Source organism: Cervus canadensis, chromosome 28 (assembly GCF_019320065.1).
Source record: "Cervus canadensis isolate Bull #8, Minnesota chromosome 28, ASM1932006v1, whole genome shotgun sequence".
NCBI classification, from domain to species: Eukaryota; Metazoa; Chordata; class Mammalia; order Artiodactyla; family Cervidae; genus Cervus; species Cervus canadensis.
The window spans coordinates 50,331,330-50,351,343 of record NC_057413.1 but is presented as its reverse complement, the minus strand read 5'-3'; the positions used below and the strand labels follow the sequence as shown (position 1 = coordinate 50,351,343).

The 20,014-nt window shown below is 43.6% G+C and overlaps 1 long non-coding RNA gene across 1 annotated transcript; it reads left to right on the top strand.

The window, feature by feature from the left end:
* The first annotated feature begins 8,254 nt into the window (after nt 1–8,254).
* On the top strand, nt 8,255–18,787 carry LOC122429450. The gene is made up of 3 exons (XR_006265983.1): nt 8,255–8,377; nt 12,946–12,948; nt 18,758–18,787. It is a non-coding gene; the product is annotated as an uncharacterized LOC122429450 (long non-coding RNA).
* The last annotated feature ends 1,227 nt before the right edge of the window (nt 18,788–20,014 follow it).

Below are 20,014 nucleotides of genomic sequence, written 5' to 3'. Positions count from 1 at the left end.
AAGGAGCTGAACTTTGTCACATTATTAAGCTGTCAGCAACACCAGGGCGTTGTTTAGATTTCTGGTGGGAACTCCTCACACATGCTCCAGGGCTCCATGGGGATTTTATCAACACTATTGTAAAACATGCACAAATGAGCTATGCTGGAATTGCCCTGGGAAGACCAGGCTCCCTTGGCCTCGTCAGGCAGCAGTACTAGAGCCAGGCTCTCCTGCCACCCACTGCACCCTCCCCGGTGCCCTCGGCAAACACCCACGCACGGTGGGTCCCTCGACTCATCTGGGTCCTTCCTCCCTGAGGGCTGACGGCCGAGAGCCCTGCTGTGGCCTCGACCAGACTGGAGGCTGAGAAGCTCTGAGTTCAGATTCGTGCAGATGGCTGAATTCCACCATATTCATCCAATATGGCTGTGGTTCAAGTCCATGTTCAGCCTCCCTGTTTATCCCTCTTTCCCCACCATGGGTCAGGTCCCCCCCTCACCTCTGAGAGCCAAACGTTCCCATATAGTCCATCTTCCAGACTGGGAGCTGGGAAACCTCTGGATACAAACTAGGGAGGCTGAATGGTCAAGAATTATGGGGTGCACTCTCTCGGTAAGGAAGGGATGCATTCACAGGGGGCTGGAATCCAGAGCCAGGCTTCACATTTTAACTCTCAGCCGTAAGACCCCAGGGAGGAGACTCAGGGCTGGGGGTTTCCAGCAGCCCTCAAATCACATCACTGCACGCAGCCCACATTTCATGTCTGCATGGAGCTGCCTCCAAAGGGTGCATCAGGGGGTGAGGAGAGGGGCATGGCAAAATCTGAGCAGTGATGGGGACCCCTGTGAGGATGCTCCAGGATCCCTGAGGTCTTTATAAAGCTAGGAAAAAGCATTGCCCCACCACAGTCAACCCCACTACTGGAAAAGAAGAGGGGAGGATAGCCCAGGACTCTTGCGATCCATTCATGTAGCAGACTAGTCTTGCGTGCATGCTCAGTGGGTCAGTCGTGTCCTACTCTTTGTGAGCCCATGGACTGTAGCCCACCAGGCTCCTCTGTCCATGGGATTCTCCAGACAAGAATACTGGAGTGGGTTGCCATGACTTCCTCCAGGGGACCTTCCTGACCCAGGGATTGAACCTGAGTCTCCTGCCTCTCCTGCATTGGCAGGCGAATTCTTTACCACTGAATCACCTGGGAAGTCCCCACGCTAGTCTCGAGCAGGGTGAAAAAACCCTGTTCCCCACTGCCTCTGTGACTTTGGGTCACCACCATCTATACAGCGGATATAGCAGCAGCAAGTGCCTTGTGGGCTGATGTGAGGACCAGATGAGATAATGCAAATCATAATGCTGATTGCTCTCCAGAACATAACAGGCAGCTCTGCCAGGCTGATTTTTCTAAAGAAAGCAGAACCCGCTCCCTGGTGTTCCTTGGTGAGTCTGTTTATTTCTGCTCTGACTTGCGGCTGCTGCAAATCCTGGGCCTGCCTATGTTGCTATCCGGCTGCGTGAACTTGGGAAGTGACCCTCTGGTCAGTAAGTTAGGTGCACTCATGACTCAGTCCTCCTGCGATTCTTTCTCAACTTACATGATCAAAACCAGAGCGAGGGAGCCAGAGCCACTGTTCAGAACCCCGGGGCCACATGGGGCTGAAACCGTGTAGGCAGTGACACTTGCACAACCAAGCACCTCACACCTAAGTGAAAACACATGGCCACTTCCCCGCCTGTTTCCAGGGCACACACCACGTGGGTGGTCCTCACAAGGAAGTGGAAAAGATCGTATACCTGCTCAGATGATGTTTTTTTTTTCCCCATATAAAAGGAGCCCTAGATTTTTCTCTTGACCGCCCACTGCTGGCAACATGGTCCATCACCTGGCAAAGAGTTCCCCAGGGATGGGAAATTTCTCCTAACAAGGTCCCTTGTGACCACTGTGGGGAGCTGGTTAACAACCTCATTAGACTGGGTTTGTCCAGGCTTTCAGACGGATGCTCTGGGCACATCAGAAGCCACAGGCCTCTCCCGAGACACGGAAGGCATTGCGATTTCCCCTCCTTCTGAGTCTGCGGTGGTGGATGTTGTTAATGACAATCACAGATGGTACCACATTCATTAACAAGCAAGGCCAGCAAAAGACAAATTGTCACCTGTGGACACCCCAGATGCTGGGATGGGTCACTGACACATCACGATTCAGACTTAAGATATATTTATCTATATTTGGCTGCGCTGGGTCTTCGTTGCTGTGCATGGTCTCCCTCTAGTTGTGGCGAGTAGGGGTTGCTCTCTAGTTGCAGTGCATGGGCTTCTCATTTGGTGGCTTCTCTTGTTGCGTAGCACGTGCTCTAGAACAAGCGGGCTCAGGAGCCGTGGCTCATGGGCATAGTTGCCCCAGTGCATGTGGAATTCTCCTGGACCAGGGATCAAACCTGTGTCCCCTGCATTGGCGGTGGATTCTTAACCACTGGACTACCAGGGAAGTCTCAGATCTAGGATTCAGATGGAGGGACACAGAGCTACTCCTGGTTCTGCCATCACATAACCCTCAGTAAGCTACTTCTCACCACGCCACCTCCTCAATCCAGAATGGAAAGAATGAAGATGTACCTGCCCTCCTTAAAGGGCTCAGGAGATGAGGAATAACTAGAAGTGAGCTTTTAACAGTACCCATCTCCAAGAGGATGTAATAAAACAATACACCTAAAGTTCTTAATACAGAGGTGGGCATGCTATAGGAATTCAGTAATTATTGGCCATTGTTACCATCATTAATCTGTCTCCTTCCTAGATGTAGTTAGTGTTGGATGTTGAGCTGGATACCATGAAAATACTACTTCACTTCATCCTCATACCTGACCATGCCAGTATTCTTTTGCTTATTTTACAAGTGAGGAAGCTGAGGCTCAAGAAGATGCTTCCCTTCCCCGCCTCAGGGCTTCTAGATGGGGCAGGAACTCATACCTAGGCCCTCTAACTCCAAAGCTGGTGCTTTTTCATTTCTAACTAAATGAAATAACCTAACACTAACTGATATTTTCAAGGTCACAAGAGCAATTACATACTGCTGGCAGGTAATTGACATATAGACATTTTTGTGCCAAGGGTGCTCTTTGGGAAACTTTGTAAAATGTTTTGGAACCTATGGACCTGGGTTTCTCAAAGCCTGGAACTTCACCACTTCCAAAATCTGCATCAGAATCTCCTGGGTGCTTACTAAAAGTTATGATCCCTGGACCCCATTTCAGATTCCCTGAATAAGAATCTCCCTGAGTTAGGACCACATCTGCTATTTGAACAAACTGTCCAGGTGTTTTATGAACCATAGGTTGGTACCTGCTGCCGGAGGGGGTGGCATTTCCTCCAGAGAAGGCTCACATGGACAAGCTCTAGGGCAGGGAGAAGAATTCACTAAGGACCCAGGCAGACCTCCATGAAGACAGGAGAACAGACAGGAAGCACAGGGTAAGAACCTCTTGGATCTATTTAATCACTGTCAGTCAGAGCTCTGTAGGAATGTAGAGGTTGAGAAATTTGTTCAATGATGTGAGTTTTCTCAAAGGAGTCATGTTGGGGAAGGAGATAAAGTGGGAAGGAACAACTTTTCTGAGACTTGGCTTATACTCATCTCTCAGTCTTAGGCTTTGTTTTCAGTATTAATTCCACTGAAAATATCACTGGGGAAGTCTGACAACTTGGAGGACAAATGGGCTAAAGACCCTTTATTTGTTTTCATTGATGTGTAATAGATTACCACAAAGTGTGGAGCTTAAAAAATCAAACATTTAGTATTTCATGGCTCCGGTGGGTTGGGAGGCTGGTCACAGCTCAGCTGGATCCTCTGCTTCAGAATTTCTCACAAGGCTGCAAGTAAGATGTCATCTGGGGCTGTGGTCTAATCTGAAGGTTTAACTGAGGAAGAATCTGCTTCCAAGCTTATGTCACTGTTGACAACATTTAGTTCCTTACCAGTTGATGGTTGAGGATCTTGGTTTCTTGTCAGCTATTAGCGGAAGACTTACAAGAGTTTCTGATCAAATGAGGAACTTCCTTCAGCAAAGTCCACAAAGGGGTCTGCTACCAGGAAGTGACAATCTTTGTAATCTAATCATAGAAATATACTGAGATCATATAATCAAATCAACATTGCTGTATTCTGTTGACCTGAAGCAGTTCACTCAAGGGAAGGGGATTATGGAAGGCTGTGAATATCAAGACGTGGGGATCATTGGAACCACCATATTGAAAATTTTCTCTCTCAACCAAAGTGGGTGAAACCCACTGTAGAGAATCATGGATAACACAAATCATGATGTGGGCAGGATTATATGAATCCCTATATATATCATCTCTCAAGTTACTTACTACATTAGCTAGTCACCTCATACTTATTCATGAAATATTATTGATGACAGTCTAGAGGTAGGTGTTTCCAGACAAACTCGATGTATAAAACAGGGGCCTTCCCCCAAGAGGACTTTAATCCAGGAGGAGAGATAAATTATTATAATACTTGTTGTTAAAATTCTTCTTGCTGAAATCCTCACTCTGAAGCCACTTCTGGGAGTGAGAACACAGGACCTTCTAAAGGTTCCTATTAAATGCAAATATATCATCCCCAGACAGAGAACACAAGTGATATATTTCAACGAGATTTGGCTGACAGTCACAGAACAGGTGGAAGCAGAAACACCAGCTCAGACATGGTGACAGACTGATGGGGGTCAGGCCTTGGGGGCTACAGAAGGGCCCCCTTCTTGACTGGGGAAGGGGCTGTGGTAGCAAACCCTGGAAAGGTATAGGCAAGCACTACCAAAGGGACATTCTTCACTGACAGTTCTGTTAGCAGTGGACTCCAGTCTCAGCCAACAAAAAGTTAGCAAAGAAAGGTGCTTGGTAAAATGTAAAATCGTTTAACCAATACTCTCCACTTCCAAGTATTATTAATGTGAAAGGAAGGATAAAAATAGGGTCATTCATTACTTTCATGCACCTAACATTTTATTTTATTTATTTTTGGCTGTGTGGAATCTTTGCTCCTGAGTGTGGACTTTCTCTAGTTTCTAGCGGGGGCTGCTCATCATTGTGGTGCATGGGTTTCTCATTGCAGTGGCTTCTCTTACTGTGGAGCATGGGCCCTCAGGTGCTTCGGCTTCAGTAGTTGTGGCCTACAGGCTTAGTTGCTCTGAAGCATACGGGATCTTCCCAGACCAGGGATCAAACTCGTGTTCCCTGCATTGGCAGGTGGATTCTTAACCACTGGACCACCAGGGAAGTCCTACACCCAACATCATTGTATTGAATTCTTTCTCTGGGCAAAGCATGGGGCCTTGTCTCTGCTCCCATGCAACTTTTTGTGGGACCGCAAGTTAGATAATTCCATGCTTCATGGTAATAGACAGGGACAGTTACCCTATGGCTCCCATGGGAGTCCTGCCAAGCAGGATAAAATATGGCCTCAGCCCTCCTTTCATGAAGCTGTCCAGGAGAGAACGATGAGAGAAGCCAGCCTGACATTTATAAGGTGGGAGCCTCAAGTGAAAAGCGCGTCCTGGAAAGATAGCAGGAAGAGAGAGGTACAGAGGTTTGGAGACAGTGGTTGATAACAATGGCAAAAGGGCAGCTCTTTTGAGGGATTTTCACATGTGCACTCAACTCTAGTGGTGGGGGGAGATACTGGGATGAAGACGTGAATGAACTATCTATTGGAAGGAAGCCCAATGTCAGGCCAGACAGGGTATCAGGCTCACTCCAGGTCAGAGTGTCAAGAGGGACAGGTCTCCAGCCAAGGCTGCTGAGGAGAGCCCACTGCTTTGTGATCTCCAAAAATCACTGTTGGAGGAAAAGAGGAGAATGTTTGCAATGCAAACACCTGACGCTTGTTCTATTATAAGTCTGAATTTGTTAACACTACAAGATACATACCACACACCTAATCATGTTTCTGTTTTGCTTTTACTTTTAAGGACCTTTTTAAAAATTAAATGTGGACAATTTTTTTTTTAAAGTCTTTATTTAATTTGTTACAATATTGTTTCTGTTTCATGTTTTGGTTTTTTGGCCCTGAGATATGTGGGAATCTTAGCTTCCCAACCAGGGATCGAACTTACACCTCCTGCATTGGAAGGTGAAAGTTTAACCACTGGACTGTCAGGGTAGTCCCCAGTCATGTTTTAACCTTGCCTATCCTGGTCCCATCACATCATGGGAAATAGATGGGGAGACAGTGGAAACAGTGTCAGACTATTTTTTTGGGCTCCAAAATCACTGCAGATGGTGATTGCAGCCATAAAATTAAAAGATGCTTACTCCTTGGAAGGAAAGTTATGACCAAACTAGATAGCATATTAAAAAGCAGAGACATTTCTTTGCCAACAAAGGTTCATCTAGTCAGGCTATGGTTTTTCCAGTGGTCATGCATGGGTGTGAGAGTTGGACTATGAAGAAAGCTGAGCGCCGAAAAATTGATGCTTTTGAACTATGGTGTTGGAGAAGACTCTTGAGAGTCCCTTGGACTGCAAGGAGATCCAACCAGTCCATCCTAAAGGAGATCAGTCCTGGGTATTCATTGGGAAGGACTGATGCTGAGGCTGAAACTCCAATACTTTGGCCACCTCATGCGAAGAGTTGACTGATTGGAAAAGACCCTGATGCTGGGAGGGATTGGGGGCAGGAGGAGAAGGGGACGACAGAGGATGAGATGGCTGGATGACATCACTGACTCGATGGACATGAATTTGAGTAAGCTCCGGGAGTTGGTGATGGACAGGGAGGCCTGGCGTGCTGTGATTCATGGGGTCGCAAAGAGTCGGATACGACTGAGCGACTGAACTGAACTGATCCTGGGTCCTCAAGTTCATGACAGCTCATGGAAACCCCTCATGTGAAGGAAGAGTGCTGGAACCAATGTCTCTGACCTAGTCTAGCCTTACGATGTTGGGGCCATTGTCCCAGTGTTCAAGGGATCTTGACATTCAGCTCATTCTGTGCAGCAGGCATAGGGGAGCTCCTCAAAGATGGACATTAGAAGCTCTGACTTCTAGAATGAACATCTAAGTCCAAGGGCTCTAGAGGGAAGAATTGGAAACTTCAACAGCTCTTAGAAACCTTGAGACTCTAATCATAAAACAAAACTCAGGGCCAAATGAGGTAAGAAGGTGTTTCTCTGTTAGCAACAGAATAACTTGTCTCTTTTAAAACACATCTTACCATCTTCCATAGATGCTGAGTGAGAAAAATGCATGGCATCTGGAGAGGACAGACCATCCAAATTGGTGGTGGGTCTTTCCTGAGACTGGGCTCATGGCCTTCCTTTATATTTTAGTTTCTCTCCTGATTTTAATATTTGTGATCTTTATACTGTCAGAGGACAGAGAAGTACATAAAATCATCGCAATTTACTATGTTGAGTTTATATAATATTATGATTTTCTTTCTTTTGCATTTCTAACATTTACTCCTTTCCTCCCAACTGTTTTTCTTCTAGCGCATGAGGACAATACATTAAGAATCTCCAGGGTAACACATATCAGAACAAAATTATAATTCAAAAAGATAACACATACCATTATTTTTCATAGCAACATTATTCACAATAGCCAAAACATGGAAGCAACCTAAATATTCACTGACAGACAGACAAATGGATAATGAAGATGTGATATATATATATATATATATATATATGTGTGTGTGTGTGTGTGTGTGTGTGTGTGTGTGTGTGTGTGTGTGTATACTCAGTCGGTAAAGAATCTGCCTGCAATGCGGGAGACCTGGGTTCGATTCCTGGCTCAGGAAGATCCCCTGGAGAAGGAAACAGCAACCCACTCCAGTGTTCTTACCTGGGAGTCCCACGGACAGAGGAGCCTGGAGGACTATAGTCCACAGGGTCGCAAGAGTCAAACGCGACTGAGTGGCTGCAGACACACACACCACCACCAAACAAATATATGCATATATTTACTTATATACACTTATACATGTATTTACTTAAACACACAGTGGAATCCTACTCAGCCATACAAAAGAAGGAAATAATTCCATCTGGAGCAACATGAATGGACCTAGAGATGACCATACTAGATGAAGTTAAGTCAGACAGAGAAAGACAAACACCATATGATATCACTTATGTGTGGAATCTAAAATATGGTACAAATGAACTTATTTATGCAGCAGAAACAGAGTCACAGACATAGAGAACAGACTTGTGGTTACCCAGGGGGCAGAGAGGGTGGGTGAGGGATGGGCTGGGAGTTTGGGATTAGCAGGTGCAAACTATTATATAGAGGATGGATAAACAACAAGATCCTACTGTACAGTACAGGGAAGTATACTCGATATCCTGTGATTAAAACATAATGGAAAGGAATATGAAAAAGAATATGTATATGTGTAACTCAATCACTGTGCTGTACAGTAGAAATTAACATAACATTGTAAATCAAATATACTTCAATAAAATAAATTTTAAAAAAAGGAATCACCAGGGTGGTAAGCTATGATAGGTGAGTACTGGGAGGGAGAACAAGGAAGCGAAGATGGAGAGGGATTCTCACCTATATCAAGTTTCTCCTGCTCCCTTGAAGCGGACAAGCTGGAGACCCTGGGCTGGGTAGCTCTGCCCACCAGGCCTGGGCTAGAATGGGTTTACCTTCAAATGGTTGGGAAAAAAAGTACCCAAAGAGTAATACTTTATGCCACATGAAAATCACAAGAGTTGCATCACGCTTCTGAAACTGATCTGGGAGCAGCCTTCAGCCCCTGGAGGGTGCTGGTCCTCCAGCGATGCGGGCAGGGTTGGTCCTACTTATGAGCTGGAGCAAATCTATCAGACTGCTGGAAAAGTTATTAGAAAATGAGGACTCTCTGTATTTTAACAGAAGGAGCCACTTGGAGGATCCTCTGCTACAATCCATTCTCAGAAGTCAAGAAAGAATAGGGAATGTGCTCAGGTCACAACAAAGAGCAATACTGGGATGCCAGGCCAGGTGTGTCTGGCTCCCAAGCCTGGATGCTCTCTCTGCTCAGCCACCCGTGAGAAGCTTGGACACTGACCACAGACAGATTCGTGCATCAGACCTGCTTCTCGTTAGGCCATTTGCATTGGCCACTTTCTACTTGAGAACATAAATCTCTGTCCTTCCCTACAGTGGATAGGAAACACATATAATTTTATCTCCTTCTTTCTTATCCCAATTCTTGCTGTGTCTCTTCCCTGGTGTTCACTGCCCCCCCCCCAACCCCCGCCCCATATATCCAGTCATTCTCTGGGCCCCGGTAGACAAGAAAAGGCTTGTCCAGTTGAATTGAGCACCGTGGTAGCCAAGGATCTACCCACCTCTCTTTTGTAAATTCCCTGAGGCTAATCTTATAATAAGATCTTCCCTGGTGGCTCGGTGGTAAGGAATCCGCCTGCCAACGCAGGAGACGTAGGTTTGATCCCTGGATTGGGAAGACCCCTTGGAGAAGAAGGCAGCAACCCACTCCAATATTCTTGCCTGGCAAATCCCGTGGACAGAGAAGCCTGGCAGACTAGGGTCCATAGTGTCGCAAAGAGTCAGACACCATAACTAAACACTCCACACACACAACCTTAGTGCTATTTACACAGAAATGAACAAAGATTAACATGTGGAATCTCAGTCAAAGGATAAGTGAATATTTAAAAAGCAAAGAATACCTTTCAGCTCATAGAGCAGGGCTGTTCTGGAAATAATCTGGTTTCGATATGCCTGTCGTGTAACCCTTAAAAAATATAAGACCCTTGCAGAACCCCCTATCTTTAATTTCTTTTGTTGTAATTTTCCAATAAAATCTGGCCAGGGCCCAAGTTCTCAGAGGACTAATAAGGATAAGAATGTCCCTGATTTTCCTTCAAAATGAGAAATCATTTCAACGTGAGGAGTCCAGCCACAACTGGCACAATCCCCCTGGGTCTCTGGATTTCAGGAAAATGGACCTGGGCCTCTTTCTCTCTGGTCATCCCAGCAACCTTCCAGACTTATAATTATTCAGTCAGCAGCCCAGAATTGTGGCCTACTTAGTTTTCTCTGAAAGCACTTAAGGACAGTTTAATGAAAGGAAGGAGCAGCAAAGAAGGAGGGGGGGGGGGATGCTTTTTTTAGGAACAGGACAAAATATCATGTTTTCTTCTCTCTCTGTCTTTTTCCCCCCCTTTTTGCAATATTTCTCCTCAGAGAAAATTATAGTCTTGAAAGCCAGCAATGTGCTCTGTATGTTTTGCTTATTACAGTGGTTAAAACGAGAACCATGGGTGATGGAGTATCATTATAACATTCTTGATACCCCTGATATATTTGTGCAAACATAGCTGTGGGAGAGGCCTGCCCAGCGATGAGCCCGTGTTGTCCAGAGAAGTCTTCCCTCCCCGCCTTTGTTCATTCACACAGCCTTCCGCCTGTCTCTGGAAGCCATCCTTTGTATTCATTTTTTCAGTTTCTGCCCCTTTGAACTCCCTTTTTCTCGACCTTACCTTCTTTCCCACCTCCCTTGAGGGACATCGCACTGTTTCGGTACCAAACAATTTGCAAAGGAAATGGTTCAAGTTAGAAATGGAGTGAAATGGGGGCTGCAATCACCAGTGTAAGATTTCGGGTGGTTGGTTACCCCTTCATTTCCTTTAGGTTGTATCTGTATCTTTCTTGATTTTCTGTTTCTGTCAGTAGGATCCCAGCAGGATGCCCCCTCTCCTAGCCAGGGGCGGGGTCTAAAAGTCAAAACATAGAAAAATCAAATCATAATACTATTCAAAGGCAGTATTACAGAGCACTGTGTGTATGTGTGTGTGTGTGTGTGTGTGGAGTCACTCAGTCATGGCTGACTCTTTGTGACCCTATGGACTATAGCTCACCAGGCTCCTCTGCCCATGGAATTTTCCAGACAAGAATACTGGAGTGGGTTGCCAGTTCCTTCTCCAGGGGATCTTTCTGACCCAGGAATTGAACCCAGGTCTCCTGTATCGGCAGGCAGATGGATTCTTTACCACTAGTGCTAAGTGGGAAGCTGAACACTGAGACAAATGCTATTGGGGCAATGAGGAATAATACCCTTCTCTATTCCATTCCTTGTTCTAAAAGTATTTACAGTGCACAGAAATGAAAGATATGAACCCTTAATAAGGCCAGACAGGTCAAGGGCCATAAGAGTTCAGAAGATGAGGGCCCTCTGAGGGCTGGAGGATTCAAGGAGGGCTCCATGGAAGAGCTGAGCCCTGAAGGATGGATGGGGAAAAGTGGTGAGAAGTTAGGAGAACTTTTCAAACAGGAGAGGCTGTAAACTTTAAAGTCAGCCACTCATGGTTGCCCCGTAGGTCAATCCAACTTGGGAAGGCTGGTGGTACATTTCATAAGAACACTTTATAAATTACTTATGTTCTAGATGGACTAATGTGCTCACTTTGTTGGACTCTGGTGCTAATAATGCAAATTTTATGAGTTTCAGTCTATTCTTAAAATCTAGTGTCAGCTTAGTTATTCAATTCTGGCTGTTTGGGACACAAGCATTTTGGGATTCTGACAAAAGTTATGGACTGTCTCCTTAGAAAAATTCACATAAACACCAAATGATGCTTGTAATTGTAGAGGTTTCCAGAAGCCTCTTTATAAAACCCAGGTTAAGATGCCTTGACTAAACCATCCCTGAGATAGAGATTGACTTTAATTTATCATGCTGGAAGCCCAATGAGAGGAGCTGGAAGCCCAGTGAGATTTTTTTTTTAACAGACTTTGAAAAAAAAAAAGGAAAGAAAGATGATCCAAAATTTGGAAATAACACAAAAGACAACTGAGTTCCTTTTTGGAGTCATATCAGAACACTTCTCCACAAGCCTTTTTAAGAGTGAGCTGATTTTGTCCTGGGGATCAGGACTTATTATTTAATATTGACTTATTTAATATTAAGAGCCAGACTTTGTAAAGTTAGATGTTAACTTATAGAAGATTGATAAATGACATATAATTTTTATCTGGTAAAGTTGTAAGTAAAGTCTAATAGAAAAGATAACTTCAGGGGATATGGTTTTATGGTCCTGTAGGACATTACCTAATTTTGTATTTAAAGTTTCTATCTTATTCCATCAATCTGTCTTTCATTGACTATATACTGCAGTCTCTTTCATTCTCTTGTAAACTAGTTTTAGCATCCTGTAGTTTTCTTGATTAATGAGTTCAGTGAATCTATGAACTCACTCTATAGTTGTATGGTGTTGGGTCCTTTAATGGACCGGAACCTTGTGGTACGGAGTCGACGATAAGAAAGTGAAAGAGAGAAAGAGAGAGAGAGAAAGAGAGAGAGAGAGAGAGACAAAAAAGACCCGGGGACCTAAGCTCGGGTGGAGCAAAGGTGCTTTAATGATTTTTCTATGAGTATATATAGGCTGCAGTATAAGAAACTTCTTTCGGGAATGATAGAGATCAGAAAACCAAATGTACAGCAACCGTTACCAGGGGAACAAGGGGTAACGTTAGTCACAAGGTCAGGAGACAATCTATATCTCAAGTAAGGGGAAGGAGATTAAGCTGTTTTGTCCTAAGGAGAATGTTTACTAAAGGAGACTCATGCTTGCCTCACACAATGACCTCAGTCCCTGGGAGCAGCGTGCTGTTCCGCTTGAAGAGGGACAAAGGACTCATGAGAGACAGCACGTAGGAATCCTCCGTCAAACATTCCCTGACAGTATGGGAATTCATAGTTTAATTTTTTGTAGACTATCTTCTCAATAACCTCAGATACGTGATGACACCACCCTTATGGCAGAAAGAGAAGAACTAAAAAGTCTCTTGATGAAAGTGAAAGAAGAGAGTGAAAAAGCTGGCTTAAAACTCAACATTCAAACAACAAAGATCATGGCATCTGGCCCCATCACTTCATGGCAAATAGATGGGGAAACAATGGAAAGAGTGACAGACTTTGTTTTCTTGGGCTCCAAAATCACTGCAGATGGTGACTGCAGCCATGAAGTTAAAAGACGCTTGCTCCTTGGAAGCAAAGCTATGATCAACCTAGACAGCATATTAAAAAGCAGAGATGTTACTTTGCCAACAAAGGTCCATCTAGTCAAAGCTATGGTTTTTCCAGTAGTCATGTATGGATGTGAGAGTTGGACTATAAAGAAAGCTGAGTGCTGAAGAATTGATACTTTTGAACTGTGGTGTTGGAGAAGACTCTTGAGAGTCCCTTGGACTGCAAGGAGATCCAACCAATCAATCGTAAAGGAGATCAGCTCTGAATACTCATTGGAAGGACTGATGATGAAGCTGAAACTCCAGTATTTTGGCCACCCAATGCGAAGAACTGACTCATTAGAAAAGACCCTGATGCTGGGAGTGATTGAAGGCGGGAGAAGAAGGGGATGACAGAGGATGAGATGGTTGGATGGCATCACCGACTCAAAGGACATGAGTTGGAGCAAGCTCTGGGAGTTGGTGATGGACAGAGAAGCCTGGCGTGCTGCAGTCCATAGGGTTGCAAAGAGTCAGACACAACTGAGTGACTGAACTGAACTGAACTGATCTGCTACATTTCAGCTGTGGGCAGAGGCAATGTCAGAGGCATTTTAAGACCCAGAGAGTTGTAAGGTAGCACTTCTCAGACTCTATTGGACACATAAATCACCTGGGAACCTTTTAAGATGCAGATTCTGATTTGATGGTTCAGGAGTCGGGCACTTCTTACAAGCCTCCCAGCGATGCCCGCTATGCTGGTCCTTGGACAACACATCAGTGAGGCTGCAGAATGTAAGCAGTCTTCACTAATGACTAGCTGGATCTGTATATCTGTGTCCAAGCCCCCCCACCCCGACCCCCCCAACCACTGCCTCTGCCCTGCGAAAGTCATAGCAGAACCAATCAAGACACAGTCCCAACTGCAAAGACATGGGCCTGGTGGAGGGTTTCTGGAAACTTTGGGGGGATATCCAAGTGTTGTGTAGAGGGGAGTGGGTAGGAGGGTGGGGCCACCAAAAGGAAATGAAGTGATTCATGTTCAACTTCGATTGCATGAGCATTAAATGCAATCAGAGGGAAACCCAATCTCCCCACTGCAAAGGGTAACGTCCAACTTGGAGTACGGCTCTCCAAGCATTACAGCCTCCTCCCTCTCCTGACAGACCCACCCAGCCTTTTCCCCAAGGAGCCCCGAGGCAGTACTCAGGCTGTGTTTTCCGTGGCAGTTGAGCTCTTTGCACCTCCTTTGGGAAGAGGAGAGGTGGGTCCCTTTTGTTTTCAGTGGGCACATTTCAGTTCGTTGGTGGCCTGCCTCCACTCTGCTACACACTCTTACATCATGGAGCACTCATATTTTTAATCCTGCACATTTCTTGGAAACGCAAGGATCTCAGAGACTCCAAGAAACACACAACTGGTTTAGTTCACTCTTACCCCAGGGCCTCTACCAAACCAAAGAAGGATCTGTTCCCAGAGAAAATGGAAAGCTTCATTTCTGGAGCTCAAAGACCTGCTTGTGGACTGCAGTGCACTGTGATGAGAAGGAGAGAGAGACAAGAGAGGAGGAGGAGGAGGAAGGGGAGAGAAGGAAGGAAGCCAGGGAGGAAAGGAGGGAGGGAATTGATCACAAACCTAGATTTATTCCATGAAAGAGCTGTCCTTCATTCTGAGAGTATGTTTGCCCTATCTTTTTGCAGGTCATGTTAGATATTTTCACTGAGATGATACTCGTAGTAGATGACAGATTTGGGGTTGTTCTGTGTTTACTTTTGTTTTTTATGTCCGTGTTCAGTAAAATTTAAACGTTGGCAATCCCATGTTAGTCCTCCAATTTGGGGGGAAATTATCCTGCTCTGCCGAGCCAGGTTCTTTTGGTCCACCAAAGAACCACTCAATTGGTGCTCTCAAACTACAGATGGGAGACCCCTGGATAACTGAGTCCCTTCTTCCATCTTTCTGGAAAATCAGCCTTTGATTCCCAGGGCTGGCAGCGTGGGAGTGGATACCCTTTTTCCAGACATGGGAGCCCTTCTGTTCCTCCCATCACCTGTCTGCGTAGAGGGCAGAAACACTGGACAAAGCGGACGATGGATTATCTTCGACAGTAGTTTAACATGAAGTGTGGGGACTGGATATGAGTTGGAGTTTGAATACCTGGGAGTGAGTCTTGGTTCCTCCACTTGAAAGCTGTGAACTTCTGCAAGTGGTGTAATAATTCTGAAGCTGAAAAAACTTTCAGAGTTGCCAAGAGAATAAAATCTGTAACATATATGAAGAGCTCTTTAAAACATAATAAAAAAGAGCTGTGAAAATATAATCTATTATTACAAGACACCGCCCTTCTACCAAATTTCCCCATACAAATGAAACATTGTTGGGTTGATAGCTAAGATTTCTGGCTCCCTTGTGCCCACTTTTGGTGTGGGGACAATTAAATGATCTCAGAGACAAGCAGTCTGATTTTCAATTATTTATTAGATTTTTATTATCTAGGGTTTGTCAAGGCATCAAGAGCTATCTGGGTAATTCAAACATGTATCCAAGGTCAATAACCACTGTTTACAGAAACTGGGGAAGAGAAAAAAAGATAACCTAACCTAACTAAGGAATTGATGGAGATGAGTTTGAGTAAGCTCTGGGAGTTTGTGATGGACAGGGAAGCCTGGTGTGCTGCAGTCCATGGGGTCGCAAAGAGTCGGACACGACTGAGCGACTGAAGTGAACTGAAACTAACTAAGTTGCAGTGTATCAAATGCTCTGACATAACCATCTCATTTAAGTCTAAAAGATGAATTTTACTGTTCCCAATCACACGTGAAATAGAGGTTCTAGTGACTAAATTTTTGCCCAAATTCACACTATCAGAGCGGCAAGGACAGGATGCTAATATATTTCAGGGCGACTCAGAAACCCTGCTCTTTACCCATCACTACCCCATGCTATCAGAAAGTCAACATTGAAGCCTAACTCACTCACCATGGGGGAATATTTTGGACAGGGTACCAACTTGGATAAATAATCCCAACTTGACCATTTATCAGGATTCCTTGGTGGCTCAGACACTAAAGAATCTGCCTGTAATGTGGGAGACCTGGGTTTGATCCCTGGGTCGGGACAACCACTTGGAGGAGAAAATGGCAACCCACTCCAGTATTCTTGCCCTGAAAATCCTATGGACAGAGGTGCCTGCCAAGTTACAGTCCATGGAGTCTCAAAGACTCAGACATGACTGAGTGACTAACACAACACTGATCATTTATCAAAAGTTTAACTGTGGACCCATTTCTTTTGATAGATCCTGTACCATTCAAATAAGAAAATAATATATTCTCAAATAATTTCCAGAAAGTGATTTCCAAAAAAGAAAAAAACAAACAAAATCAAAGTACTTTGCAATTATAAAAGTTATCATCATTAACTTTCTCTAATGAACTAATTTTCCACTAGTCAAGACTTGCTGTTTTTGCCATAAATGAAATATAAATGAAATGTCATTCATTTTTCTTGGTGGGGCTGGTAAACAGAACCACTCATATCTGAAGGGTTAAATAAAATATTTTATACTATTTGCATTGAAAATTAGTTAACTCTCTGGGCTAATATTGGATATTATCCCATAAATGTATGTTATATGTAGCATAGGCATCTGTTACTGATGTTAAACATCTAATTGGGGGAGTGGAAATATAATATAATAAGGAGAATGTATATATGAGGAAAACTGAAATCCAAAATGCTTTAAATTACAACATGATGTCTTCCACTTTATTTAATCAAGTCCTTTCTTATAACTCGGTTAAAATGAGAGGGAAGAGAAGAAAGAGGGAAAGTAATACTAAAATTTATTCCTAATTTTAACTCTGAAGTATACAATAATCATAGTGATTTGGTGAAATAGTTTGAAGTTTCTAAAGCAAGAAAAAAAAAAAAAGAAGAAAAATAGTTCTGTGTTTTTCCTTTAAAGAGTCTCCTGAAGAAGATAATTACAGAAACTTTACCTCAATTATTCTAATATTCTGATCAGGTAAATTTAGATGTTGGTAATGTTAACACAGGGGCTTCCCTCACTTGCACCGGGGTTTAGATCATAAAAAAAATCTGCCTACAATGCAGGAGACTGGGGTCCAATCCTTGGGTTGGGAAGATCCCCTGAAGGAGATCATGACAACCCACTCCAGTATTTTTGCCTGGAGAATTCCATGGACAGAGGAGCCTGGTGGGCTATAGTCCATGGGGTCGCACAGAGTCAGACACAACTGAGCGGCTAGCACACACCCACACAGTGTTAACACAGATGCCGTGGAAATAGACATGGACCAACGGTGCTGGGTCTGGGTGATAAGGGTCAGTGCCAGAAAGTTCCTGGGGTCCTTTAAACCTCAACAAATAGACAAAACCAAATTTGACCACATATTTCAGTTGAATCTGGAGAGGCGACCCAGGTTAGCCTTGAGAACTACAAGTCTGCTTCTATGAGTTAAGAGTATGTTTGACTTTAAAATGGCAGGAGGAAGCAGAAAATCAAATCTCTGTCCCTAAAATGTGCTTAATCTTGTCCCTCTAACAAGTCATCTCTCTTCTTTCCAATCCTTCCTGTCCTAAAGTCACCAGAAGATGGGGAACACCAATGAAGACATAGTAGCAGGGTAAGGCATGCTCCCCGCTTTAAGGGTGCTGTCCTACCAAGGGTCAGCAAACTGCTCCTTTTTTTTTTTAAACAAAGTTGTATTGGAACAAAACCATACTGTTATATATGTATTATAGAGGACTGCTTTTACACTAGGAAGACAGAGTTAAGTTGTTGCCATTGAGATTGCATGGCCCACAAAGGGTAAAATATTTACTACCTTTACAAAAAAGGTTAGACAACTCTTGTACTAAAAAGAGCACCAGCTACAGAACACCAAGATTGGTATTTTATCAATTCCCAAACTCTAGTTCTCAATCTTTCTGTAACCTTAGCACACCTTAGGGGGAAAAGCATATATCCATCAGTAATACCATTCTCCTCCTCTACGGAGGAAAGATTTTCCATGAAGCTAGTGCCATTTAAGCTTCATGTCAGTCACTTGCACAAGACCTTGGGAGGGACCCTAGTGGTGTGTTCACATGGCTAGATGTTTTTATAACATCTGTAAAAATAAGAGATAGAAGCTATTGTGTCTTTCCATTCCAGCTTTCCTTCTTTCTAATCTCCATAACTTGGGTAGTGATGGAAGGCAAGGGGGCATCTCATGGATCATATTAAGTAGAAGCTGAGACAGAGGATTGGGGATATACTTAGTTTTGTTTAATGAGAACGTGGATAGAGAGACAGACAGAGGCAACCTCATAGCCACTCCTCTTTAGGTTAAGTGTTTGCCAGTCAGTCCTCCCAAGATAGGAATAACTCTCAGGATTCTTCCAACTGCCCACGGCATCAGCTCACTGTTGGTGTGACATAAAAGTGCCGCCTTAGCTATCCTAGCGCAGTACAGATGTGTCCTATGGCCCCCATCATTGAAAGTGTGTGGCTGTGGGGGAGAAAAAGTTTTGAAATGAGTGAAGCCAGAAGCTAGTCTATGGGAAATTCTACCCAGGCTTACAGTACATATATGAAAAAACTTGATAGATTTTCCCCCCAAATATGAAAACGGGCTTAATATCAAATGACAATTTGATCAAATATCAAATAACAGTTACAAGTTGTGATGCTGCAAAAAAACTTTTCTGTCAATATTAAATTTTTTTTAACCAACCACACTAAAAAAGGTCAAAATATCTATTTCTCTTATAATAACCTATAATGGAAAGTAATTTGAAAATAGTATATGTATATATAACTGAATCACTTTGCTGCACACTTGAAATTTATGTGTGTGTGTGTGTGCCCAGTCGTGTTCCACTCTTTGTGACCTCATGGACTGTAACCCACCAGGCTTCCCTGTCCACTGAATTTTCCAGGCAGGAAAACTAGAGTGGGTTGCTATTTCCTTCTCCAGGGGATCTTCCTGATCCAGGGATCAAACCTGCATTTCTTGTGTCTCCTGCATTGGCAGGTAGATTCTTTACTACTGTGCCACCTGCAAAGCCTGTTGAAGCTTATACAATGTTGTAAATTATGCTTCAAAAGAAAGAAAATATCTCTTTCTGTAGGAAATGATATTACAACAAAGCAATTATGTAAAGAAATGATCAAAGAGTATGCAGCCAACACATATAGGAAAAATAGCATTAAAAAGTGCATCAAACAATTAATTAGCAAAAATACCATGTTGTCTTCTAGATTTTGTGATGTTTATGGTCTGTTTTTTAAAATTAGTAATTTATAATAAACTGTATATCCTTATAGGCCTCTAAATCAATTCCATTTTAGGCCCATAAATGCAAACTTACACACACTCATGTGTAATTAAAACAGATTTTCTTTCATTTCTCTTTTAATGCCAACCATTATAACCCACTACATTAATGCCATGATCTAGTAATACATTATGATTCTCAGCTGAAAAATCTTTCCTCAAAAATCTATACAAATGATCACTTCAAGTGAATCCATGACTGTTACATTATGGATGTCTCATGTCTCATCTCAAGCTGCCTTGCTACAGTGGTCTAAATGGGATGAAAGTGAAAGTCGCTCAGTCGAGTCTGACTCTTTGCAATCCGATGGACTACAAAGTCCATGGATTTCTCTAGGCCAGAATACTGGAGTGGGGAGCCTTTTCCTTCACCAGGGGATCTTCCTAACCCAGGGATCAAACCCAGGTCTCTAGCATTGTGAGCAGATTCTTTACCAGCTGAGCCACAAGGGAAGCCCAAGAATACTGGAGTGGGCAGCCTATCCCTTCTCCAGGGGATCTTTCCAACCTAGGAATCGAACCAGGGTCTCCTGCATTGCAGGAAGATTCTTTACCAACTGAGCTATGGATGGAAGGACATAAATTGCAAAGCTTGCTTGACCTGGATCTGAATCCCGACATCACTTTTTTTGCCCTATGTGCTCCTGAACATAATACCGAATGTCTCTGAGATTCAGTTTTGTGTGTTTTTTTTTCAGTCTGTCAAACGGGGAAATTGGTGCC